This window comes from Alexandromys fortis, unplaced genomic scaffold (assembly GCF_014885135.2).
Source record: "Alexandromys fortis isolate MF-2015 unplaced genomic scaffold, M_Fortis_MF-2015_v1.1 scaffold_18, whole genome shotgun sequence".
Classification (NCBI taxonomy): domain Eukaryota; kingdom Metazoa; phylum Chordata; class Mammalia; order Rodentia; family Cricetidae; genus Alexandromys; species Alexandromys fortis.
Window position 1 is genome coordinate 18,599,448 of NW_026067897.1, and position 24,575 is coordinate 18,624,022.

The following is a 24,575-nucleotide window of genomic DNA, read 5'->3' on the forward strand; positions in this document are numbered from 1 at the left end:
AATAGTCATCTGTGGTTGCTACAATGTACCAGAATTCCTAATCTTACAATGGTCACTATATGAAGTACAAACACAAATTCCTAATGATAAAATGGTCACTATGTCAAGTAAAAACACTAGTTCCTAATCCTAAGACAGTCACTATATGAAGTGCAAACACTGCCAACTGGCATTGGTCCTGAGAATATGTGGGTCAGGTGATATTCATGGAAAGGGTCTCATCATTTCCTTCCCGCCGATTTAGTTTTTTTTTATTTTCCCCAGTGCATGTGGTTTCTGAATGAAAATGTTTAACGATCTGTGAGGCTAATTCTCCTTTCCAGGCCCTACGCTGCTTCCATTTAATATTTACCCATCCCGTGCAGGCGCTAAGTCCAGGTACTTTTGTCTTATCAAAGCTGTGTTTCCTCCTCTGCATCCTCTTCCTCATTCTGCCTACTAATGGTACACAGCACCTTGATTTGCAGTACACAGTCTCTGGGTGGAGCTTACGGCCAGTCAGACTGGTCCATATTGTTAGCCACCAAGTTTGGGTTGGGGCAGGCATGTGAACGATCGATCCTAAGGTTGATTCTGGAAGCTATTTGTAAAGAGGATTTTTTTTTTCTGAGGTGCAAGTTGACTGCATCATTTATTCACCAGCTTCTTGAAGCTATTGTGGAGACATGGCGCAAGCATAGCATTGGGTCAAAAACACAGGGAAAAAGAGGCGAAGATACAAAAAACACCGTCTGGGCTCCCGGCCTTGACTGTAGAATCTGCAGGCTTCTCTTTAATCTCCCTTACCATGCTTTGTCTTATTGCTCAAAGCAAGGGTTCTCTCTGGAAATACTGGTGGTCAGATAAATATTAGCACCGTGTTCTTTATAACAAGAATGGCATTCACACCTCTAGCTTATTGTGGATGTGGACACATGGGTTAGCAGAATGCATGTCCTCAATATATGTCCGGTAAACATAGCAAGTGAATGAGGCAGCCAATGGCATGGCATTCTTAACCAATTCTGTTTTGGAGTCAGAATTTTATTTAATTTATTAATTAATTTGTTTTTCTTTTGAGAAGGTGTCTATGTAGCACTGGCTGTCCTAGAACTCAATATGTAGAACAGGCTGTCCTAGTACTTACTAAGTAGATCAGGCTGTCCTGGAACTCACTATGTAGATCAGGCTGACCTGGGACTCACTACGTAGATCAGACTGAGGTTCACCTGCCTCTGCTTCCCAAGTGCTGGAATTAAAGTCATATACAACAATGCCTGGCCTTGAGTCCAGAATCATAAAACCCAGACCAGTATCTAAAAGAATAGATTGGTAAGATTGATTCATGACATTTATTTTATATTTTTTTTAGATGTGTGTGTGTGTGCGTGTGTGTAGGTCAGAGGACAACTTGGTGGCGGATTGTTCTCTTCTTGTATCAGGTGGGATCCAGGGATTCAACTCAAGCAATTACTTGGTGTCAAGTGACTTACTGAGTCACCTGGCCAGTCCAGGACATTTAATAAGACTGCTATTAAGATTTTTAGTCTTTTGCTTATATACTATGGTTTCCGATATTATGTTTTCATGAGTTAATTTTTTGTTGTTTTTAGTGCGTGTCTCTGTTTGCGTATATATTTCTTGTGCCTTTTCTTTGTTTTTATTCTGTCTTTTGTTTATTTGTTTCCTAAGGAAGAGAAAGAAAGTGTGGAGCTAGACAGGTGGGGATAACCCGAGAAGAGATGAGGGAAGGAAAACTGGTCAGAACATATTGCATGAACAAAATCATTATCAAAGATTTTTTTCTTGGTGGAATAAGGTTTAGTGAGTTGAAATGCAAAGTCTCATCTAGTGCTAGAAATGGTCATACCTGCTACTACTGTTTTTCAAAGTGTCACCTCTGAAGACCCAGCACTGCCCTTGCCAGGACTTAGGACACCTCCCTATTTAAACCACCACTGCGTTCCCTGACGGGTCCCTGTCCTCCCTCCCATTGTTCTGGATAGGGGCTTATGGGTGTCACCGACAAGAATGATAACCCCAAGGCATTCAAGTCACAAAACTCATTAATATGTAGCAAAGTGTGGAACCACTACATCTTCTGTTTTGTTCTTAGCTGTTTAGGCCCTTTGTGACCTCAATCCAAAATATAAAACAGTTTCCAGTCCAGGCAATGGCCTTGATATGGGAACAGCTGGATTTCCCAATACTTTGTGCTTAAACAGAAAGACATGATGAAACATCATATTACCTGTAAGCAATTAGCCCTAATATAATAATGTTGGAACAGCCTTTAATATTTCTCTGAGGAAACAAACTAAAGAGGAAAAGTCACTCATTTGCAATCATCCAGGCAGTGAACCCAGGCTTCTGACTCAAATTATTTGCCCTACATTGATTTTTTCCTTTAAAATGTCATCTTATTATATTGAATATATATTCGCACTCTGAGTACAACATGTAAAATGTACAGTGAGTTTGATGGTTAGTTTTAATCGTCAACTTGACACAATGTACAATCACCTGGACAGAGAGTCTCAGTGAAGAACTATCTAGACCAGGTTGGCTTGTGGTCCTACCATCTGGAATTCTCTTGTTTATATAGATGTGGTACTGTGGGAGGCACCATTCACTACGCTTGATATTTGGATTGTGTATTACCCAACGAATGCTAGCTTAACAGTCATCGACCACAGCATCTTGACTGTCTCTGGGGATATTCTCTACCTTGGGTTACACAGGGTTGCACAGCCAGCCATCTGGATGTGCCTTCTATGATTTGGTCAGTTTCATTTTGAGTGGTATATTGTTTGCAGGCTTTGGGCCTTATAAACTATCCTGCAGTAAATTCCCTTATGCAAACATCATTTCTTCGTGAGGCACAATTACAGGGAGCTCAATAAACTCATCGGGAAATGTTCATTTAAAATTCTGATAGATCTTGTCCAATTCAGTACATGATGTTTCACGCTGTCTTTTGCAGTCTATGAAGGTCATATTTTTCCACATTCCTGGTATGGTGTGTGACTTGTTTCTTCAAATCTTTACTGATCTGATTGGAATTTTAATTTGCACACAGAACTTTTAAATTTAAGAGCTTGAGGGGTTTGAACTGCAGTGTGAAGCTGTAAAATTTGAAGCGTTGAAGCCATCTACTTTTTCTATTTTTGCAAAATAATTTACATAGTCCTTTCTCTTCAGCAGAATGATTTCTGAAGTTTGGCATCTTGCAACCCTAACAGACTCCCTAATCTGTGTGCATTCTAAAATAAAAAAGAATCATGTTTATTATATAGACATTAGTCTCTATAGGTGTGATCATATGTGTGTATATAATCTCATTCATGGTCAGTATGCCTAACAGCTCATATGATACATACCATGGCTTCTGTGTTATAGTTGAAGGATAGAGTCAGTCCCAAGTACTTGCTCAAAGTCATAGGCATAGTTAAGAGGCATTCATAGCCTGTGCCACTCCGCCTAGAGCCTGCTTTTTTTCTCTTCTATACCATGTTATTTCTAGATAGGACATAATAGGACATATTTTATACAACCAAACAAATCCCTGAAGTCCAGGCAGCTTATTCTATCAGTGGTCACAGTTAAAGAAAAAAATAAGACTCATCTCCCTAGTTATTAAAACAAATTCCATTTTTAATTCCGGTCTCTCACAGAATATTGATGGGGATCTAATTTCTAGTCCATGACTGCACATCTTACAATGTCCTTCTTAAACACCCGAATTCTTTTGTGCCTGGACAGAGGGCTGGCTTGGAGCACCTCATAGGACAATCTCCTAACCTCCTCTTTTAAACTAGCAAAATTTCCTCATAATTAAACTAGTAGAATTTCTTCTACTTCCTTCTCTGTTGTCTTTTTCCTCAGCCCTCCTTTTTTATTCCCCCTTTCCTCATCTGAAATGAAAACAAACAACACATTCGTAATGAGGCACCTAAACTTATAATTATCCATATGTAAACGGCATTAAGTAGAAACACAAGGTTGCACAGATCTCGGGACCTTTTCCATCTTACAGACTTCATACAGCATCTTCCCATTACCCACTCTACTAGCGTCCTGCTCTCTCTGTAAAAAGTCTCTCTGTTGTGTGAGTGGAGCAGTGTTATATTTAGCATAATGTCCTCAAGGTTCACCTTTCGTCTGTGTCCTTTGGGCTACCATTTCCCAATTCCCTTGGAATTTGAAGAGATATCTTGTTCAATTTCTGTTTCTTAATTTTATTTATGTATCCAGTGGCTCAGCCAAGAAAGAGAATGAAACAAAGTGGCCAAGAACACAGATTCCATTTGGGCACAATGGCTCACACCTGGAATCGCAGCACTTAGAAAATATCAGGAGGATTAGGAGTTCAAAGCCATCCTGGGCCTACATAGCAAGTTTGAGGCCAGAAGGAACTATATAAGACCCTATTTTAAAAAATCCAATTTCTGAATTATAAACACAGAAATGGTTTTTAAATAAATTTTTTAAACACTGATTCTAGCTAGGTGCAGTGGCTCATACCTGTATTCACAGCACTTTAGAGGCTGAGGCAGGAGGATTGCTTCAAGGGTGAGGCCAGAGTGGATTACAAAGTGATTTCTAGGCTAACCTGGGTTACAGAATAAGACTCTGTTTCAAACAAGTAAGGGAGAACAGATTCCTTTATACAAAGACATATATAACATAATAAATGCATATTTATTTACACTTAGAACCACCAACAGTTCTCTTCTTTAAAAAATGTTTCATATATGCTTTTCGGCACTTTTATATACATATACAATGTTTCTTGATTATACCCACTCCATCTTCCCTGACACTCCCACCTCCACCTACCCAACATGTCCCCTCCCACCTTCATGTGCCCTTCCACTCAGCTATAGAATTGGGGACTGCAGACCACCAGACCCTGAATTTCCTGCAGCTGCTCTGAGCATGAGACCCTGAGGGCAGGGGAGTGGGTTGTGATGGGTCTGTAGCTGAAAGATCCCGAGAGCTGGGGCGTGACCAGAGCACTATATAAGCTGCCCCTGAACATAATAAAGGGGCATTCTTGAGGAATTCAAGGATGACACACGTCTCTGTGTGTTTGTTTCAATCTCCAGCCCTTTGCCTGGATTTCTATAGGCATAGTACTGTAGTACACGTAGTACAGGTGCTACAGGACCATAGTACACATGGTAGCACGGACAATACACTATAACCCACAGAACCCAATTAGTGTCACTTGGGTCTTGACGATAGCTGTTTTTATGAATACAGCAATCATGTCATGCCTGAGAGACAACTCCTAACACACTCCTCCCACCTTCCAGCTCTTACTTCTCCTTTTCCTAGGCACTGTTGGAGGGGTTGATACAGATCTCCATCTAGGTGTGAGCATCCATTGTCAATGACCCTCAGCACTGTGACCAGTTATGAGTCTCTGCATTGACTGCCACCCACTGCAAAAGGACACTTCTCTGGCTAAGGCTGAGCGCAGCACAGACTTGTGGGTATAAGCATTCATATAGACAAAATGACCATTCAGTAAAGTAAGATACCAGGTTCCCCATAGAGCTTATGACCTCTCTAGCCATAGGCTTTTGACCAGGTTTGCCATACCAGGCCTGGATTCTCTGCTGTAGCACAGACCTCAGATCCAATCAGGAAGTGCTTGGCTACCAAGTAACATTCATGTCCTTTTTGCACCAGTGGGCACATCTGGCCTATGGGTTGCAATGTAGCATGCAAGGTCAATATACATTGGATTTTGAATAACATTTTAAAGTATGGGACTAGAAACTTCTAAATCACATGCAGAGCTCATCTAGTTAATCTTCTGTGATTATTGTGATAAAAACACCATTACCAAGTCAGCTTACAGAAGGAAGGATTCATTTTGGCCAACAGTTCTGGAGGGACAGCAGTCTCACGTGGCAGAAGCATGCCTGTAGGCCACAGGCATGGTAGCAGGAGCTGACGTCTTCAAACATAAGCACAAAGCAGAGAGAACAAAGTAGAAACAGGAAGAGGCGTTAAGCTTTCAATCTTTCCCAGCCACTAACACACCTTCTCCAGCGGAGCCGCACCTCCTAAGTATCCCCAGACAGCGCCACCAACTGGGGCCAAGTATTTCAATACCTGATCCTATGGGAGACACTCTCATACAAACGGCCACCGTTCACATATCTCAACTTGGGAGACCTAGTTTAGAATGACTCTCAACAGCCAATGCACAAGGTTGGGAAAGACGCCATCAGGACTAGAGAATGAGGAAGAAGAAGACACGTGAGCTAAAAGGGTCCTGAGCACACACTGCTTCAGGGTCACTGTCCTGGAATTCAGCTAGGCTAGACTAGCTTAGCTGGTCAGTGAGTCCCTGGGATCCACCTGTCTCTGTCTTCACAGTGATGACATTAAAAATCTGCCTATTGTGGAATATTATTTTAACTAGACACAGATATGTTATATTTGTTTTTGCTTCAGAATATTACCTTGAGTGTGTAAAAGTGTGTTACTTGATTGGGATTCCCCTGTGTATGCTGTGATAATACCATTGGTGAATAAAGAAACTGTCTTGGCCTGTTGATAGGGCAGAGCTTAGGTCGGCGGGTGAGGGGGAGGAAGGGGGAACTAAACTAAATGCTGGGAGAAAGGAGGGAGAGAGAGAGAGAGAAAGAGAGAGAGAGAGAGAGAGAGAGAGAGAGAGAGAAGCCAGATGCTGCAGTTTTAGCTGGTAAGCCACAGCCATGTGGTGATACACAGGTTAATAGAATGGGTTAAATTAATATGTAAGAGTTAGCCAATAAGAAACTAGAGCTCATGGGCCAACCAGTGAGTTAATTAATATAGTTTCATTGTGATTATTTCGGGAGTCTGGGCAGTGAGGAAACAAAGGAGGGGCCTCCCTTCAACAGTTACTTTTGTTTATGCTGCACTTGTTTAATTTGGTAAAGATGTGTTACATTTGTTTCACCTTGCTTGCCTAAGGCACCTGATTGGTCTAATAAAAAGCTGGATGACCAATAGTTAGGCAGAAGAGGGACAGAGAGTGCTTCCAGCAGAGAAAATAAATAGGAGTAGAAATCTAGGCTTAAAAGTGGTGGGGGCGGGGGTGATGAGAGAAGAGAGGAGAGAAAAGAGGGAGATTCTCACGGTCAGCCAGGCAGCTGCCAGGGAGCAGACACCAGGAGTAGTGAAAGTATGATATAAGAAGGAAAGAAAAGCAAAAATCCCTGAGGCAAAAGGTAGATAAAGAGAAACATATTAATTTAAAAGAGAGCCAGGAAGGAGTCTAAGCAAGGTCGAGCAATCAAAACTAATTGGCTGAGTATTCAAAACTAATATAATAATAAGTCTCTGGGCCATGACTTAAGAGCTAGTTAGAAAAGAAAAAGTCTGATACATCTGCCTTTTTTTTCCTTTTTTTTTTTTTTTTTTTTTACAACAGGTCGGGGGAACTAAACCTAGGCTCTCATGTTAGAGAGGGAAGTGCCTCACTGGCAGCTCTCACCATCTCTCCAAGTGCATTTTTAACTTGGGATTTTAACACTGGCACTTGGAAAATGAGCTACCTTCAGAACCGTGGAATCTCTTAACACTCAAATCTCCAAAGTCCTGAAAGTTTTGGCAGCAAGCTTGGGCATAAAATGGCAAAACTGTTGTCCTAGTCTTACTTGGCATAGATTTGCATATATTTTACTTCAGAAACAAAGTTTTTGATTATAGGACATTGTTCCTGACCTTTCTGGAGTATTAAGTGGTACAAAATGTATACAATTTTTTTTTCCATTTGAAAACCGAAATCTAATTTGCTCCCAAGAGTTCAGAGGAGAGATTATGGAAGTTGCAAAGTGGGCACTCCACTTACAGAGTAACCGGACTGAATTATGGCAACAGGCTCTGTGCGAGTATAATTAATTAACATTATGTCATATTGAATTGGAATGGCTCCTGAATCCAACGACTTGATGCCCTGATGAGGAAGGACACACAGAAGGAAGCCTCGTGACAATACAGTCAGAAGGACTGACGCAGCTGCCCGCTGAGTCACACATGAGTCACACCTACAACAGCCTGCAATCACGAGATGCTAGGAGCGAGGCTGGGGGATTCCCCTCAGCATCTCCAGAAGGAGTTAACTGGGCTGACAAGTTGAGTTCGGGCTTCCGAACACATCGCTTGTGTGTTAAGACATCTACACTGAGTGAGTGCTGTTATAGTGGCCCTAGGAATGAATACCCTAGCCAGAATCAATTGGAATGTAGGAATAACAATAGGAATAATGTCAAAATCTTGGAAGTATTTATTCAGTCAATAAAACATATTGAAAATTTAAATTTCATTGACTTACTTTATTTCAGGTTGTGTGTTTGTTCTGGGTATATTGTGTGTGCATGGTCACGAATGCCACTGAGAATATATGGAGGTCAGGTGACAACTGTGAGATTCAGTTTTCCCCTTTCAGCATATGGGGCCTAGCACTTGAATTCAGACTTGATGGGAAGTGTCCTTACCTGCTGGGCCATCTCGCCAGTCCAAGACTATCTCTTTCAGTAAAAGAGCAGCTGCAGAATTATAGTTTACATGGTGATATTATGTTCTGTTTCATTAGTATTAATGTGATATTCATTATTATCTAGAACGTGTTTCTAATGGAAAACTATCATAAAGAATAGCAGGAATAAATTACGATGCATCCACATTATAGGATAACTACCAGCAAGTCTAAAATTTCAGAGGAACCAAGGCAAAGAGGTAAAAATCTACAATGAATACTTTAAAACTCTGAAGGAAGAAATCAAGGAAGATACAGAAGAGGGAAAGACAGATTGATAGATTTAATATTGTGAAAATGACTATCCTTCCAAAAGCATTTAATTTATGTAGTCAATGCAATCCTGATCAAAATCCTATACCATCCTTTGCAGAAGAGTGTTCAATATCATTAGCCATCAGGGGAATGCAAATTAAAACTGCTTTGAGAATCCTACTCCTAGAGGACACTGGTAGTATATAATGGTAAATATGCTATATATCCAATATAAAAAAACCCTGTGCTTGTGTATAATATATGCATATATACATTGTATATATACACAGTTATCCTACTATATTCTGAATTGATAAGCAATCTACAAGCTAGAAGATCTATTCTGCATATTAACCAGCTGTTCATCACTATATTGAAGTACTTGAAATGAGATACTCATAAAGAAGAGGTTTATTTAGCTTATAGTCAAAGAAACTGGGGCAGCAGCTCGGCATCTCATCACTGGGCAGTAGCTGTGGTGGCAGTGTGTGCTGGGGATGGCACAAGATGGTGTCCTGAATCAAGAACACAGAATAGGAGGGGCCAGCGCCATTTGCTTACAACACTACTGAAAATTCAACCATTTGCGAAAGGAGTAAGTAACCTTTAAGGAAAGACTCAACTCCTCTTAACTCTTCTAGATTCAACCACTTCCCATCTGAGCTGCCCCTGGAATTAAGTCTCCATTAGGAACTTTTGGAGGGACATAAAAATCCTATCTAAACCATAGCACCACAGCTTGGTCTACCTTATGCCCAGCCTATGATTAAGCTATTAGACTCATGCCTGCCCTCTGCCACCTCCTTCCTGCTCTCCCTCTATTCCCTCCTCCTTCTCTTTATCTCCTTACTGGAGATGAAACCTGGTCTTAGCAAGGGCTAGAGCAGCACATTGTATCCCTAAGTCTCCAAACTTCATTTTTGAAGGTCTCTTTTCCCTTTTGGGCAACTCCAGGACATCAACGGCAGCCAGAGTTCAATTCCCATTTCTTCTTTGCTTACTAGCTCCATGCTTTGGGTAATTTTTAAGTTCCTGAACTTAGGGCCTGTTTTCCCATCAGCAAACCAGGAAAATGTAGTAAGCCTCCCACGGGACTATCACAGGAGTCAAGTGGTCAGCGTGTGTGCAGGATTCTGCATAGACCTGCTTAGCTATGGGTGGCCAGATGCACGTTCTCTTCCTAACTTGATTTACTTCCCCTTTGAGAAATCCTCACAGGTCCCGAGGCAGCGGTAGCTGCTCTACGCTCTGGCTCCAGGGATGTTTTCTTCTTCACCCTAAAGCAGGATTTGCAGGGGTGTATTGAGATTTTTTCTTTTTTTGAAAAAATAAGTTTCGCTTTCTCACCTAGTTTGAACACAATGTGGCACTTTCACCTGAATCCCCAGTAGCAGGCAGAGACCCGCAGGTGACAGAACTTAGCAAGAAGTGTTTAGAGAAAAGTGTCTGCCCAGATCTACTCAAGTTGCTATATAGCCCAGGGATGACCCTGAACTCTGGATCCTCCTGCCTCCGCCTTCAAAGTCCTGGGCTTATGGGTATTGCCACCATGCTCTGCTTTGGGGTGACTACACCATCCTCTAACTACAAACAGTTTTTCCCTTGGGGAGGAACCAAGTGCTCTGGTCATATTCTTCCATTAATCATAGTTATTTGCAGGTGTTTTTTTTTCTTTTCCTTTTAATTTAGCTGTCCCCCACGAAGAGCCAGTTCCATGATAGCCGGAATTGCAGCTCATTCACCAGCAGTGTGTTCCACCGTCTGCTTAAGATCCACTTCTCTTGAGCAAGAAGCAAGGGATGTGACTCATGCGGACAACGCACAATACAGTTTTGACCTTTTTTGCATAGGCCTGCTCAGCAAACCACATCCCTGGTTGCACAATGGAGGGGCCAGGGCTATTGTCAGTGCTAAAATCAGTTGGGGTTATTAGAAGTCATCCCACCTTCCTCTAGATAAAACACAGTTCGGAACCATTAATTCACAACACATTTTAAAATCTGGGCCTTTCCATTTCACTGAGATATCAGGACAAAGGGGGAGAAAGGTCATATATGTGCAATATAAAATGCAAACTCTGAACAGGCTGGGAATCAACAGAGCTGATGAAAACATAAAGTAGAATAGGAACCCAGTAACGTGATTGTATTGCTTCCATAGACAGTCTTTGAAACAAGGCTAGCCTTAATAGCAATGAAAATGGCTTACCACATGTGACTACTTAGGACGGACTGCACCATTGATACCGCATGATATCAAAGTTCCCGAGAAGACGGGGAGAAAGGAGACTTTTCCAGAGGCGAGTAGGCATCTTGGTGAATGTTTCATCAACTCAAAAACTGTTTGCTGAGCTTCCACCATGGGCCAGCACTGTGCAAGTAATGGCTGCTGGGTAAAACAACACAGGCCCTGCCCTTAATTTTTCATTCTTGCTATTAAATATTCCACCTTAGCCATATTTATCCTGGTCACCAGACATACTACAAGGAATGAAGAGAATGTTCCTGAAGCAATTCGGATGTTTCAATGGGCATTATGTAATATCTGCGTGACTTTTTGTCAGCTTAATAATAGTGGACTAAAAATCAACAATAAAATTGCAGGTTAGGGCCCTCTTGCTTTGGACTTTTAAATTTCTTATTAGCCAAGTCCACTGAATCAAATTTATTATTGGTTTTGGAACTAAAACTTGTTTGCACCATGTAGCAAAGAGAGAGTGCTTTGGCTCCTCTAGGAATATATATGCACCATTCAGCATGGGGTTTCATGGGAGCTGTTTTTCCTCCTAAATAGCCATATCTCCTCCTTAGCCTTACAGAACAGGTAGAATGAGGCAGGCATTTAGGTATCTTCCGACTCAACCAGGCCCAGCATTTCCTTTCTTTTTATAACCTCTGAAGGTGTTTTCTTTTTTCTGTTTAGCAAATGAATTATATTTATTAGTTCATAACATTTCATTTTCTCATTTTCATTCAAAGCGGGCTCCACCAGTCAGAATATGTGATTATTGTGACATAATTGGAACCAGCAGTAGGCAGTGTGGCTATTGATTTTGGAATCAGATTATCTACGGTTTAATCTTCTCTACCCCACTCACTAGCTAGACAACCTTGAGCAAACCGGGTACCTTGTTATGCCTGAGGTTCGGCCCCCGTGGATTAGTGCCAATGGCAGAGCCTACCTCGTAGGTTTCTGAAAATGCTTGCTTTGTTACAGCCTCCTTTATGATCCTGTCGGACCCAAAGCAGGACAAGCTGTATTTATTTTAAGGTTTCCAAAATCTTATCAGCTTGGGAACACTCGTTCTTATGTCACAAGACTCTGAGGCTCTAGGATCCCAGGCCCACATCTCCTTTAAAAAAATATGAACCTTGAAAGGAGAGAAATGAGCTGTCTGAAGACCATCAGCTAGTCAGGGTTAGCCAGTACTAGAATCCAGAACCTACAGATTAAATTAAATTAAGACTTCTTAAATTAGTTCAAAGTCCACTTGTAAAAGTCCCAAATGTACCTAGACCATGGGTACAAAACAGACACAAAGACCACCAGCTCATTGTTGGACGACTCTGTAGGCGGAAAGCACTCAAATCTTGTCGATTTCCCATGGAAGAACGGAAAACTCCAGGCATATCTCTCTCTCTCTCTCTCTCTCTCTCTCTCTCTCTCTCTCTCTCTCTCTCTGGAAACAACAAATGATCAGAGGTCATTGCTTGTAACTTCCTCCAAAAAATAAATAACAGAAGCTGGGCACGGTAGTGCACGCCCGTAATCCCAGCACCAGGAAAGCAGACACAAAGAGGCTGGGAGCTCAAGAAATAAGTAACCAATTAGACCCTTCACAAATCTAGGAACAAACTAAATTTTAAAATAAATTAAGACCCAGAAGTACAGTTGGCACTATATTAGAACACCACTACTGATATAAAACAACAACTAAACCAAACCGTAAGCTGACCTGGAAGTACACTCTGATGATGGATGTGGGCAACAGCTGCTGCCTACAGGTGTGCATAGGGATGGAGGTGGTGCAGCTGTGGATGGAGGATGGAGGAGCTATGGATGGAGGATGGAGGAGCTATGGATGGAGGAGCTATGGATGGAGGATGAAGCTATGGATGGAGGATGGAGATATGGATGGAGGATGGAGCTATGGATGGAGGATGGAGGAGCTATGGATGGAGGATGGAGGAGCTATGGGTGGAGGATGGAGGAGCTATGGATGGAGGGTGGAGATATGGATGGAGGATGGAGATATGGATGGAGGATGGAGGAGCTATGGATGGAGGATGGAGGAGCTATGGATGGAGGATGGAGGAGCTATGGATGGAGGGTGGAGGAGCGGTGGGGGGAGGGTGAAGGAGCGGGGGCTGGAGGGAGGTACGATGGATGGAGGGAGGAGGTATGGATGGAGGATGGAGGAGCTATGGATGGAGGATGGAGGAGCTATGGATGGAGGATGGAGGAGCTATGGGTGGAGGATGGAGGAGCTATGGGTAGAGGATGGAGGAGCTATGGATGGAGGGTGGAGCTATGGATGTAGGTGATGCTGAAAGGCAGCTATGTTGTGGGAGGAAGCCAGCAAGCCCTGACTTCAAGCCTCTGCCCTGACTGCAGACTCCAGGCTCCCAGCCACAGTCACAGGTGCTAGGTGACCCTCCTCAAACCAGTCTTCACAGTTCACTGGTCCTACTGTAATCAGTTACTGAATACATCAGGGGACTTCTGCGTAACTTCAGAGCTGTGAAACCTGGAAATGGTAAGTCCATCCCCAAAGGCCAGCAGGCAGTTGTATTCGATATCAGCGGACTCCTTAACACTCATTTCTACTGCTGTAGGGATTTTAAACACATATAAACTACGAAGTAATATTATTACTATTAGTAATATATAAGTTTTTAAACTATTTTCTTCGACCAATGATTTTACAACTAGAAATCAATTTTAAGGGGAGAATAAGAGACACATATACAAAGATATCTAAAACTGCCTAACAGTGCTTTATGATAGCAAAAGTCGGGAAATAATTTCAGTAGTTAAAAACAGGGTAGTGACTACAGATAGTGTATGTTTACATAGGAGAAAATGAAACTGTTGTTCTAACTGATAATCTGAGAATAAAGTCAATGATATAAAAAATACTTTGGATCAAATTCCAAGTCAAAAAATTCGGAATACAACCCAGGAGTGATGGTGTACACCTGTAATCTCAGCATTCAGGAGGCTAGGGCCAGCCTGAGCTACACATTTTAAAAACTAGAATAAAAATCTATGCATGTACCTTGTGAGGATATTTATGAGAAATATTCTGTCTTTAGATAGAAGACAACAATGAAGCCAGCCCAAATGTGAGTAGTAGTACATCTAAAAGTAGAATTTACTCTTTTCTTTTTGAAAAAAAAAATTAAGGAGCATTGACTGGTGTGTTTGCCTGCATGTATGTCTACAGGAGGGTGTCAGATCTCTGGAACTGTAGTTAAAGTTTTGAGCTGCAATGTGGGTGCTGAGAATTGAACCCAGGTCCTCTGGAATCATAGCCAATGTTCTTAACCTCTGATCCATCTCTCCAGACCCTAGAATTATACTCTTGACATGAGCCAACAAGCTAATGAACAACTGAGTAGGATTATAAGAGCTATTTATTTTTCTGTTTGTTATATAGTTTCTATACTTTATAATACTTTAAAAATGAACCACATTTATTAACAAAATATGAGCATGTTTACTATGTTGCAAAGAAACCCAGATACCTAGTTCCTTTTCATAGAAACACTTAATAGTTTCTGGAATATTATTCTAAGGAATTTGTGTTATAGAAATAATTCATGTGTCTGTAATAACATTCATTTTTTTCAAAAATGAAATGATACAAAAAACTTTAATTTTTAACAATACATCCTTAAAGTAATTCCACATAAGACACAGGTAGGCCATTATTTTTATTGCTTTTTTATTTTAGGCCATTGCTTCTCATTGAAATTAAACTATTTAAAAATCATACATAAGACTGAAATTACACATATATATGGGGTGCCATTTAATGTTTGCTACATATCTAATGTATTACTATTTCATTATTTCTAATGGCTGTTTAGTGTTCTTTCTCTTTTATAACTATAATGCTATTTATTTACTCTATCCCCCATTCATAGACATCTAAGTTGTTTTACATCTTTGGCTAGCATAAACAATGTTACAATAAACGTGTGTGTGTGTGTGTGAGAGAGAGAGAGAGAGAGAGAGAGAGAGAGAGAGAGAGAAAGGGGAGGTTAGGTATGGGTGTAGAACATCAATCTATACACTGAATTTCTTGTTATAAACTGCTGGGTTAAAGGCTTATGTAATAGATGGGAGATATAAGCCTGCAATCCTAGCACTCAGGAGGCTGAGAGAGGAGGACTTCCCACAAACTTGAAACTAGTCTAGACTACATAGTGAGTTGTAAGAAAGCATTGGCTACAGAGTGAAACCTTGTCTCAGATAACAAAACAAAAATATATTATATGGCAGGAAAAAATGTGTACATGATTTTGAAAAGTTTATTTATTGATAGTTTGTGACCTTAAAACAAATTTTTTTAAATTTATTTATTATTTATTAAAGATTTCTGCCTCCTCCCCACCACCGCCTCCCATTTCCCTCCCCCTCCCCCGACCAAGTCCCCCTCCCTCGTCAGCCCAAAGAGCACTCAGGGTTCCCTGCCCTGTGGGAAGTCCAAGGACCACCCACCTCCATCCAGGTCTAGTAAGGTGAGCATCCAAACTGCCTAGGCTCCCACAAAGCCAGTACGTGCAGTAGGATCAAAAACCCATTGCCATTGTAAAACAAAATTTTTAATTGATTTTACTGAGTTCTACATTTTTCTCTTCTCCCCTTCCTGCCTATTCCCTCCTCCTTAAACCCTCTTCCATGGTCCCCATGTTCCCAATTTATTCAGGAGATCTTGTTAAAACTTTTTTTAAATAACCCTAATTATAATAATCTTAAATACTAGTTTGTAGCTGGGCACATGGTAGTGCAGGCCTTTAACCCCAGTACTAGGGAAGCAAATGGATCTCTGTGAGTTTGAGGTCAGCCTGGTCTACACAGCAAGTTCCAGGTCAGTTAGGGCTACCTAGTACGACTTTGGCTCAAAACCAACAAACCAAACCCTCCAACCTGCCTGTGCCGCTCAGCTACATGCCCAGCTACGTGCACGTTCTCCAGGTAGGTCAGGTTTCCTAGAAGTGGAACATGAGACAGGAATAAGTGTATGTATGGGGGAAGAGACCATCAAAGACTCCTGAAAGGAAGGAGGGAAGCTGGCTAGAGCAGGGCGTGGAGGAGGCAAAGACATATCACTTCAGGGCAAGTTTAGTCCCATCCTTCAGGGAAGGTTTAGTTCCCATCCTGGTCTAAGAAGAACCTGGGAACATGGCCAGACTGCAGAGCTGGACTCACCCCCAAGAAGAGGTGTCATGGATTTTAATTTCCTATCTGTTCAAGTTTGTTTTCAGGTATGCAGAATATAAACCCCTATGGGACAATCCTGGAAAAGGAAGTCATGTTGTCAGTACAGAACATCCGAAGCAGCTGAAGGACAGACAGACAGGATCCTAGACTACAGGAAGTCCAGGCAGGACTATACCACCCACTAGTCCATCCAACCAAAGTTCAAAGACTCCAACCATTCCCAACTCATGTCATCGTAGAAAAGTCCATTTGTAACTGTATTCATTGTTCTTCTCTGTCTTTGACTTCAAGGTTCTCGTAATATATGCACATGAAGGTAAACATAGAAATTTGTTGCTTCTGCTACTGATGTGGGACATCCTTCTGTATACATGTTGCTTTTATTGACTAATGAATAAAGCTGTTTTGGCCAGCTTAGTTACTCTGTTACTTAGCAGAGTAACCCCAGGTGGGAAATTCAAGCAGAGATACAGAGAAAAAAAAAAGTGGAGTCAGGTCAAAAGCCAGCCAGATGCCAAGGAAACAAGACATGTAGAAGATAAGGTAATGCCACGGCCCTGTGGCAACATGTAGACTAATAGAAATGGGTTAATTTAAGATGGAGGAGCTAGCTAGAAATACACTCGAGCCATTGGCCAAACAATGTTGTAATTAATATAGTTTCTGTGTGATTATTTGGGTCTGGGCAGCCGGGAAACAAAAGCACAGTCTCTGTCTACATGCTGCCTAATAAAAGCTTACCTACTGGCACAGAACTGAAGACTGATGTCAAGTACACAGTTTCCCCAGTCTGGTTTGCTATTGGGAGTTTGTGAACCCTTGTGCTGAAATTTTAATACAAATCAGTGTTTTGTAGGTCTTACTGGAAGTTTCTTGAAATGTTGGTTTCTGGTTTTAAAAAGCCTTCCCTTTCAGGGTCTGGTAACATGGCTAAGGGGATAATTCAAAGACAGCCAAAGGATGAACTACAGATCCCAAATTTCTCGGCTGACAGATATGACATGGTTGACCTCTTACCACACTCTCTCCCGTGTCTCCCAGCGGAACATCAAACTACTAAGATGGGCTCAATTTGGGAACAGACTTATTGTTTCCTTTTTCAAAACCCCAACCAAGTTTCCCAGGGGCAATTAGCTCTGCAAAAGAGAATAGTTCTCTGGGAATTAAATTTTCCCACACACCATACAGTAGGATGTATTGGAATGAGAAGGAAGAGAGACGGAAGGCAGTCTGGTAAGACTCCAGGCTTCCTTGACACGTGTCTGCATTTTAGATGGGGAAGTGCCTCGGAGGCCTAGCTTTCCTCAGTGGTATTGTCCTTGCCATTATCACCAGGCGCAAAGAGGCTTCTGAGCTCACACTAATTATTTAAGACAACCTTCCTGGGGACCAGAGTCTTCCTCCCTGGGCAGGTTTTAAGAGCTCTGTCCTTCTGCATCTTTACCCCCAGGAGGTTGAGCTCCTATAAGCAAGTCTCTTGGGACCAGGGCAAGTCTCAAGGCAGAGCAGTGGCGTGGGAGGGTAAAAATACAGCCTTCAGACAGAATGAGGTTAGGCTTAATTAACGGAGTTCATTTTTCCCAAGGGGCTAATGCTTGTACAAGTCTTTCTGTGGATGAGAAGGGAGAAAGCAAGACATTTCCAAGTCTAGAAGGAGGCCTGAAGGTCTTCTTATGTAGGGTTATCCTTTTCTAACAGGCCACGAGGCTAGCTGGGAACGGATGAACCAGCCCCAGTAGAACATTGCCCTCTGACTTGGCAATGACTCTGTTGGGAAAGAGGAAGAAGCTGCCATTTCTCTGGAGTTATACTGGTATATTTACCTTCATCCTGTTCAGTCCCCACAAAAAAAAAAAAACAAAAAACCCCCGCTGTGGTGAAGGTTAAAAGCCCTTGCTTTTCTAACACCCGGAGGGGATTAGCCACGCCCACACAGCTGGTAAACAAGGCCCTACTTACTCTTCACTTTCCTTTAAGATGACCCAGAGAGACTCCTATTGTTTTTTACCCTTCTCCCAAGTGTCTGGGTAAAGAAAGGAAGTGTTTGGTTTGGTCAAAGAGGGATCCCACTCTGTTTGTTTGCTAAACCTGTGGTTGTTTCTTTAGCTCCAGGAAATTCAGGTGTGCTCACTTGACTTTGCCCCTCTTCCTCTGTCTCTGTCTCTGTCTCTGTCTCTGTCTCTGTCTCTGTCTCTGTCTCTGTCTCTGTCTCTGTCTCTCCCTCCCTCCCTCCCTCCCTCCCTGTCACTTTTTGAGAAAACATCACTAGCAGATGCTGGCTTCAAACTTCCTACGGTGTACCACTTTCTGGTCCTCCTGACGGCACCTCCAGAGTGCTGGTATTATAAAAATGTGCCACCACGCCTGGCTTATGCAGTGCTGGGGACCAGAGCTATGGCTTCACCCATGCCAGGCAAGTACTCTACCAAGCGAGCTACACCCCAGCTTTTGAATCTCTTCAGGGGATTTCTCGATCCCCAGGGTGTTAGGTTTCTCTACACTGAAGCATAAAGTTCCCTCTGCTGGGGTCTTCTCTATTTGTATCGGGCCCACTCTGAAACTCAGGCGCTGGCCTCTAAGGCACACTTAGTTAAGTGCAGAGTGTTGTAAGCCTACCAGCCTCTGCTAGGAGGGTCCCAGTGAACACAACCGGACAGCAGAGCCCTGCTGCATTCGGCTGCTCAGAGACCTTTCTTCCTCCCGTGGTCACCAGAGTCATACGGCACATTACATCTCAGTATGGGAAAGGCAGACGCGCCAGTAGCTCAGACCCAAGACTCAAGAGATGCGGGTAGAGTTTTTATACTGTTTCCAGGCAGGGGCACCTCCCTGCACTATCTACTATCTGCCTGAAAAGCCTCCCTGCCACTTCTCCTGAAGTCTAAGTATACAACCATCCGTTCCCTCTCACCCAGAGAGGGCTAGGCTTGCTGCCCTGATAAGACAACACTCCTCACTGTCTCTTAGAATTAACTGAAATTAAAAGTGTTCCGTACCTATCAATTCTTTTTTCTCCATTTTATGTCACCTATTATTAACATGGCTTGTTGTCCTTAAAACTACCCTTCCTAAGTAACGTCTTTACCTTTTTATATATGAGAAAGCAGGATTGCTGAGATCCAGTTGTGTGCGGAGAGATGATCTCTAAGAACAGAGACCCAGCCTCTAACCTTTGACTCCAGATCTCGAGTTTTCTCCTCTTCGGGACAAAGGCCTTTTCTAAAACCCCAGAGAGAGCATTAGCTTTTAGCTGGGTATGGTGGCACGGGCTGGAAACTAAAGTTCTTAGGAGGTGGAAACAGGAGGATGAGGAGTTCAAGGCCAGCCTTGGCATACCCGAAACTCTTCCCCCTCCCCTCTTAATGAATGCAAGGAAAGGCCTTTCCCAAAGAGAAGCCAGCAGCACAAATCACACATAAGAGAGCAACTGAACCAGAAGGCGATGTTGACGAGAGCTTTGCGGCATCCACTTTGGGTATCTTTACGAACAATCTTCTAGGGGGAAGAAAACCTTTCGTCAGTAGTTCAAAGACACCTTAAACTTTGTGAGCTCAAGACTATACGATTAAGCCGGGCATTGGTGGCACACGCCTTTAATCCCAGCACTCGGGAGGCAGAGGCAGGCAGATCTCTGTGAGTTCGAGACCAGCCTGGTCTACAAGAGCTAGTGCCAGGACAGGCTCCAAAGCCACAGAGAAACCCTGTCTCGAAAAACAAAACAAAAAAACAAACAAACAAAAAAAAGACTACAAGATTGTTTTCCTAAAACATTTGTATCTCACACTGAAATTCTTCCACTCCTACTTTGATAAATTCCTCTCCCCTTAGTCAATCACTTGGGAAATATTCTCCGTGAATACATTATGTGCCCAGCACAGTTGCAGTAGAGAATTCACTCTCTCCGTCTTCTGTCTGCTTCCTGTACAACCTCACTGAGTGCTTAACTATCTGGAAGGCTTACGACATCACTTGCTTTACTTTTTCACTAAAAATGTCCCGTGATACAAAAAGGGGAAAAACCAAGGGATAGTTTTCCTAACCAGCTCTCCAAATCCCCAGTGTGTGTTAGATTTAAAGATGCAGAGCTGGGCGAGGAACGGAGTCTCAGCCACGCTTTTCACTGGTTGTATGACATCGGGAATTACTGTCTCAGAGCCTCAGTTTTGTCCCCCCAAAACCAGTGATATAAGACGCTAGCGGGTCACAGGAGAATTCCATGACAACTGTCCGGCTCAGGGCCTAGTATGTTCAAAGCTCTCAGCATGTGAGACACTCAACAGGGCAATGATACAAATCTCCAAGCAGCTCTCTTCTTGCCAATGGCAACAGAGGCATCTGACAGCCTCCTCTTCACCCCTGGTCACCTCAGCGAGGCTTGGAGACAGGGTTACTCTCGGGCAAGGGGAGCCCAATTACAGCCTTTGTCTTAATCAGCCTGAGCAGCAACAGTGTTGGGGCCACGAGGCAGGGACATTCCAATTCCCTGACGAGACACTCAAGGGAACAGATTCTTGGAGAGAGATGAGTGTGGGAGGAGGCTGGCCCACTTCTCCTCCGCCTCCAAGCCTCCTTCAGCTGAAGGCACCTGCTTCTCCTGCTCTTTGCAGTTCTGGGGAACTGCCTACAAGGAGTAGACAGAAGAAAAGTGGGACAGGGTTCCTGTCTTCCCCTCCTTGGCTTCGGTAATGGCTGCGGCCAAGCCTGAGATGGGCCAGCTTCCAGATGTCTCCAGCTGCTCTAAACTTACAGGACACTGGCAGAGCCTTCTTCCCCTTCCTTCTCCTCTCTCTCTCTCTCCCTCTCTTTGCTCTGTGAGCGTACAGCGAGAGAGATGTCAGCTTGAGGGCCAGCCAGTACTTTGATCTTGGATTTCCAGGCTCGAGATCAATGAGAAACCATAGGTAACACAGCAGTCCTAGCAGACTAGGCCAGACTCGGTGCAGAATTTCCAGGAGAAGCAAGGCATTCTCCTCCTTCAATGCTATCCACCTGTTGTCATCCAGACACATCCCAGACTGGACGCTAGTGGCGTCTGCTCAGTGAATGTCAAAGCTTTGGGGAAAAGTCACGAACACGCAGTCATTTCAGCCTGCCAGACACAGTTGCGGCTTCTCTCAAGCAGCCTGGGGTGTTCATTTATGAGCTCACTCCGGCATAGAGCAAACTGAACAACGGTGAGCGGTGTCTGCCCTCAGTGAACGAAGAACCCAAAAGGCAGCAGGTAGCGACCTCAGAACAGATGGAGTAGTGTCTAAAAGGAAGCCTTGCAAAACACACTGCATGTGCCAATACTCAAAATACTCAATCAGGGGCCATTAACGGACCTTAGTCCTACCCTTCCCTTGGGTTACTAGAACTTTTTTGGGCCTCGATTTTCTAATTCATAAATAAGAGGTCACGTTATCTCTCTCCAAGGGCTCTCTAAATTGAAAACGTGATACTCTTCACACCATGGTAGACACATAAATAGTATTTATTCCACACCTGGTTTTTCCTACCCCTGCACAATTCCTGGTCCTCATTTGCTTTACAGAGAGCCAGGTGACAAGAGTTCTCCAAGTCTCCATTTGGGCATTCTTACATTATCCCAGGCAACGTCCACAGAAGGAAGTGCTTGCTTAGAGAAACTTGCTGAGTCTGGAAAGGCCCTTCGGAGGCGAGCTTGTGCTGTTGCCCCAGCTGCGCCTGATAGTTACCTTTCACCTAGTTCGGCTGGGACTGCCTAGCGGGGTAACTCCAGGTCAGACGCGGCATCCCGCGCGCCTGCGCAGAGCCGGCTGCGGGCTGCAGCTAGGCGGCTGGAGCCTTTTATTTTTATTATTTCCTGGTGGTTTCTTTGCCTCTCTGAAACGAAGGCTGTGGGCTTTATGGGCGTGTTCTGATTTCTGTCTGGGCATGATCACAGGCCTGGTGGGGCAATCTGGGAACCCCCCTTCTACACAAGTCATCACCTGCCACCGTCATCCCGCAAACTTACCATCCCTCGCGCTGGCCTTCCGGCTGCCTCTCTCTCTCTCTCTCTCTCTCTCTCTCTCTCTCTCTCTCTCTCTCTCTCTCTCTCTCACACTCTCTATCCCCCTCCCCCCGCCTCCACCCCCCACTCCCCGCTCACTGTCCCCCAAAGAGCAAGGCTGACTCCAGAGGCAGAGGATCTCTCTCCATCCCCCTCCCCCCGCCGCCACCCCCCACTCCCCGCTCACTGTCCCCCAAAGAGCAAGGCTGACTCCAGAGGCAGAGGAGCACACTCGGGCGAGAAGCCACGTGGGCGCAAACTTAAAGGGAGGAGCCGGATCTAACAACTAGGTTGCTAACCAGGAGAGCGCTGGTTGAAGGCAGCTGGGCTGCTGAGCGCCTCGCTCCTCGGGGTTACTACCGGGCATCGCGCGGGCGGGGCGGGCTCTGGGAGGGACAGCACGTCCTCTGCTTCAGGAACCACCATAGTGGAAACACTCCTAGCCATCTGGAGAGGTCTGAGGCTCGTAGTCAGATCAGCCTCGAGGATGGTATAAAGGAGTCTGTGGTAGCCCTTCGTCTCCCCTCTTTCCTGGCATCCCACCGGATCTGGAGAGGGTCAAGGAGAAACAGATTTTCAAGAAATACCTTTTTTTTTTTTTTTTTTTTTTTTTTTTTTTTCAGGATCCAATCCCCTCTCTACCTACCTCTGATCTCTGAAGGCGGACAATGATCCCCAACTGGTGCAATAGAACACCTGGGTTTATCCATGCTCTGTCACTGGGTGAGGTGATGGGAATATGCCTCGTCCTTCACTCTCTGGGATAACAGTAGAGCTTAAGAATTCATCTGATGGTCCCTGGGTTTTCCAGCACCCAAGGAGACAAACTCTACAATTTTCAGACCAGCATGTCATGTCGCCTCTATTTCAGACAAGACCTTCTGGGAGCAGTGCTAAGCTGAATTAATCACCTTCAAAGTGAGGCGTGTGTTGTATAAGTGGACATTTTCAGGTCTGCTAGGTTTCTTTGAAAAATTGTTTAACTCTTTCACGACGTTGAGGCAAAGTAGGTGTTCTTTCTACCACAGAACTGACAGATTCACCGAGCACCCCATTTTTGACTCTGCCACAGCCTCAGCACGGTGTATAACAAAGTCGGGTCGTATAGATTCATCCTCATGTAATAAAATAAAATTCGTGATTGGTGGAGATAAAGGTCTTAGGCTTTCTTTTTAATACGAGTAGGTTTTTTAAAAAGAAACTCTTGAAGGTACCGTGTCACATGAGGGGGAAAAAACCATGAAGGCTGAATACAGAGAAGCTAATTGGAACATTGGTGGACTGGCATACTACACCCTAGAGGAACCACCTCTGTTTTAGCACAGATTAGCAAACATGCGGCATCCAAAGCAAAATCTCCTTACAGTTCCAACACGGGTTTAGAAATAAAGTGCTGTCTTGGTGTCTGTTCCTGCTGCTGGGATAAAACAGACAAAAGCAACTCAGGGGAACAGGGTTTGTACTAGCTCCCAGTTCCAGGCTGCAGTCTACCAGGACGAGAAAGTTACATCAGCAGGAATTTGAGGCTCCTGGGCACACTGCATCCTTAGGTAAGAGCAGGTGTGTGTGGCGGGAGCATTACCAGGCCGTGGTGGCACACACCTTTAATCCAGCACTCAGGAGGCAGAGGCAAGTGGATCTCTGAGTTCTAGGCCAGCGTGGTCTACAGAGTGAGCTCCAGGAAAGCCAGGACTGCACAGAGAAACCCTGTCTCTAAAAACGGAAGAAGACAGAAGGAGGAGGAGGAAGGGAATGATGAATGCACGCTGCTGCCCAGACGGTGCTACCCTTAGCGGGCAGGTTTTCCTACCGCATTCAATACAATCAAGATAATTGTATTCTTCACATTTCTACACTGTGTGCTCATAATAATGATGTGAGCTCATCGAATGGAAATTTCTGGTTTCTGTTTCATGATGGAGAGACTGTGGCTAAGGAGAGGGTGAGCCTCTTGCCTAAGCTGACATAGCTAATATGAGGGAACTGATTTCTGTTTTAAAAAAATAAATAGTCTGACTTCTTTTATGTGTCTTGTGTGTTTGGTTTGCATGTGTGTTTTGTCCCACCTGTGTGCCTGGTGCCCATACTGTTCAGAAGGGGGCAACAGATCCCCTGGACCTCGAATTATGGATGGTTATGAGCCACCATGTGGATGCTGGGAACTGAACCTGGGTCCTTTTGCAAGAACAAGTGCTCTTAACCTCTCAGCCCTGATTTCGGGATTTCTACTTGAAGAGAGTGCTTTTCAAAAATGCATGTGGGGGCAAGGGGTTAGGTTGAAGCTAGAGGGAGGTCAGATTTGTGTGGAAAGATGGTGAAGTTGGGCGCTGATTACAG

The 24,575-nt window shown here is 43.7% G+C and overlaps 1 long non-coding RNA gene across 1 annotated transcript; it reads right to left on the reverse strand.

Annotated features, from left to right (window-relative positions):
- Positions 1 to 1,706: 1,706 nt before the first annotated feature.
- On the reverse strand, positions 1,707 to 22,095 carry LOC126515318 (uncharacterized). Its single transcript, XR_007595817.1, has 3 exons — positions 21,807 to 22,095; positions 10,985 to 11,164; positions 1,707 to 5,947 (listed from the first exon to the last, which is right to left on the reverse strand). It is a non-coding gene; the product is annotated as an uncharacterized lncRNA (long non-coding RNA).
- Positions 22,096 to 24,575: the final 2,480 nt, after the last annotated feature.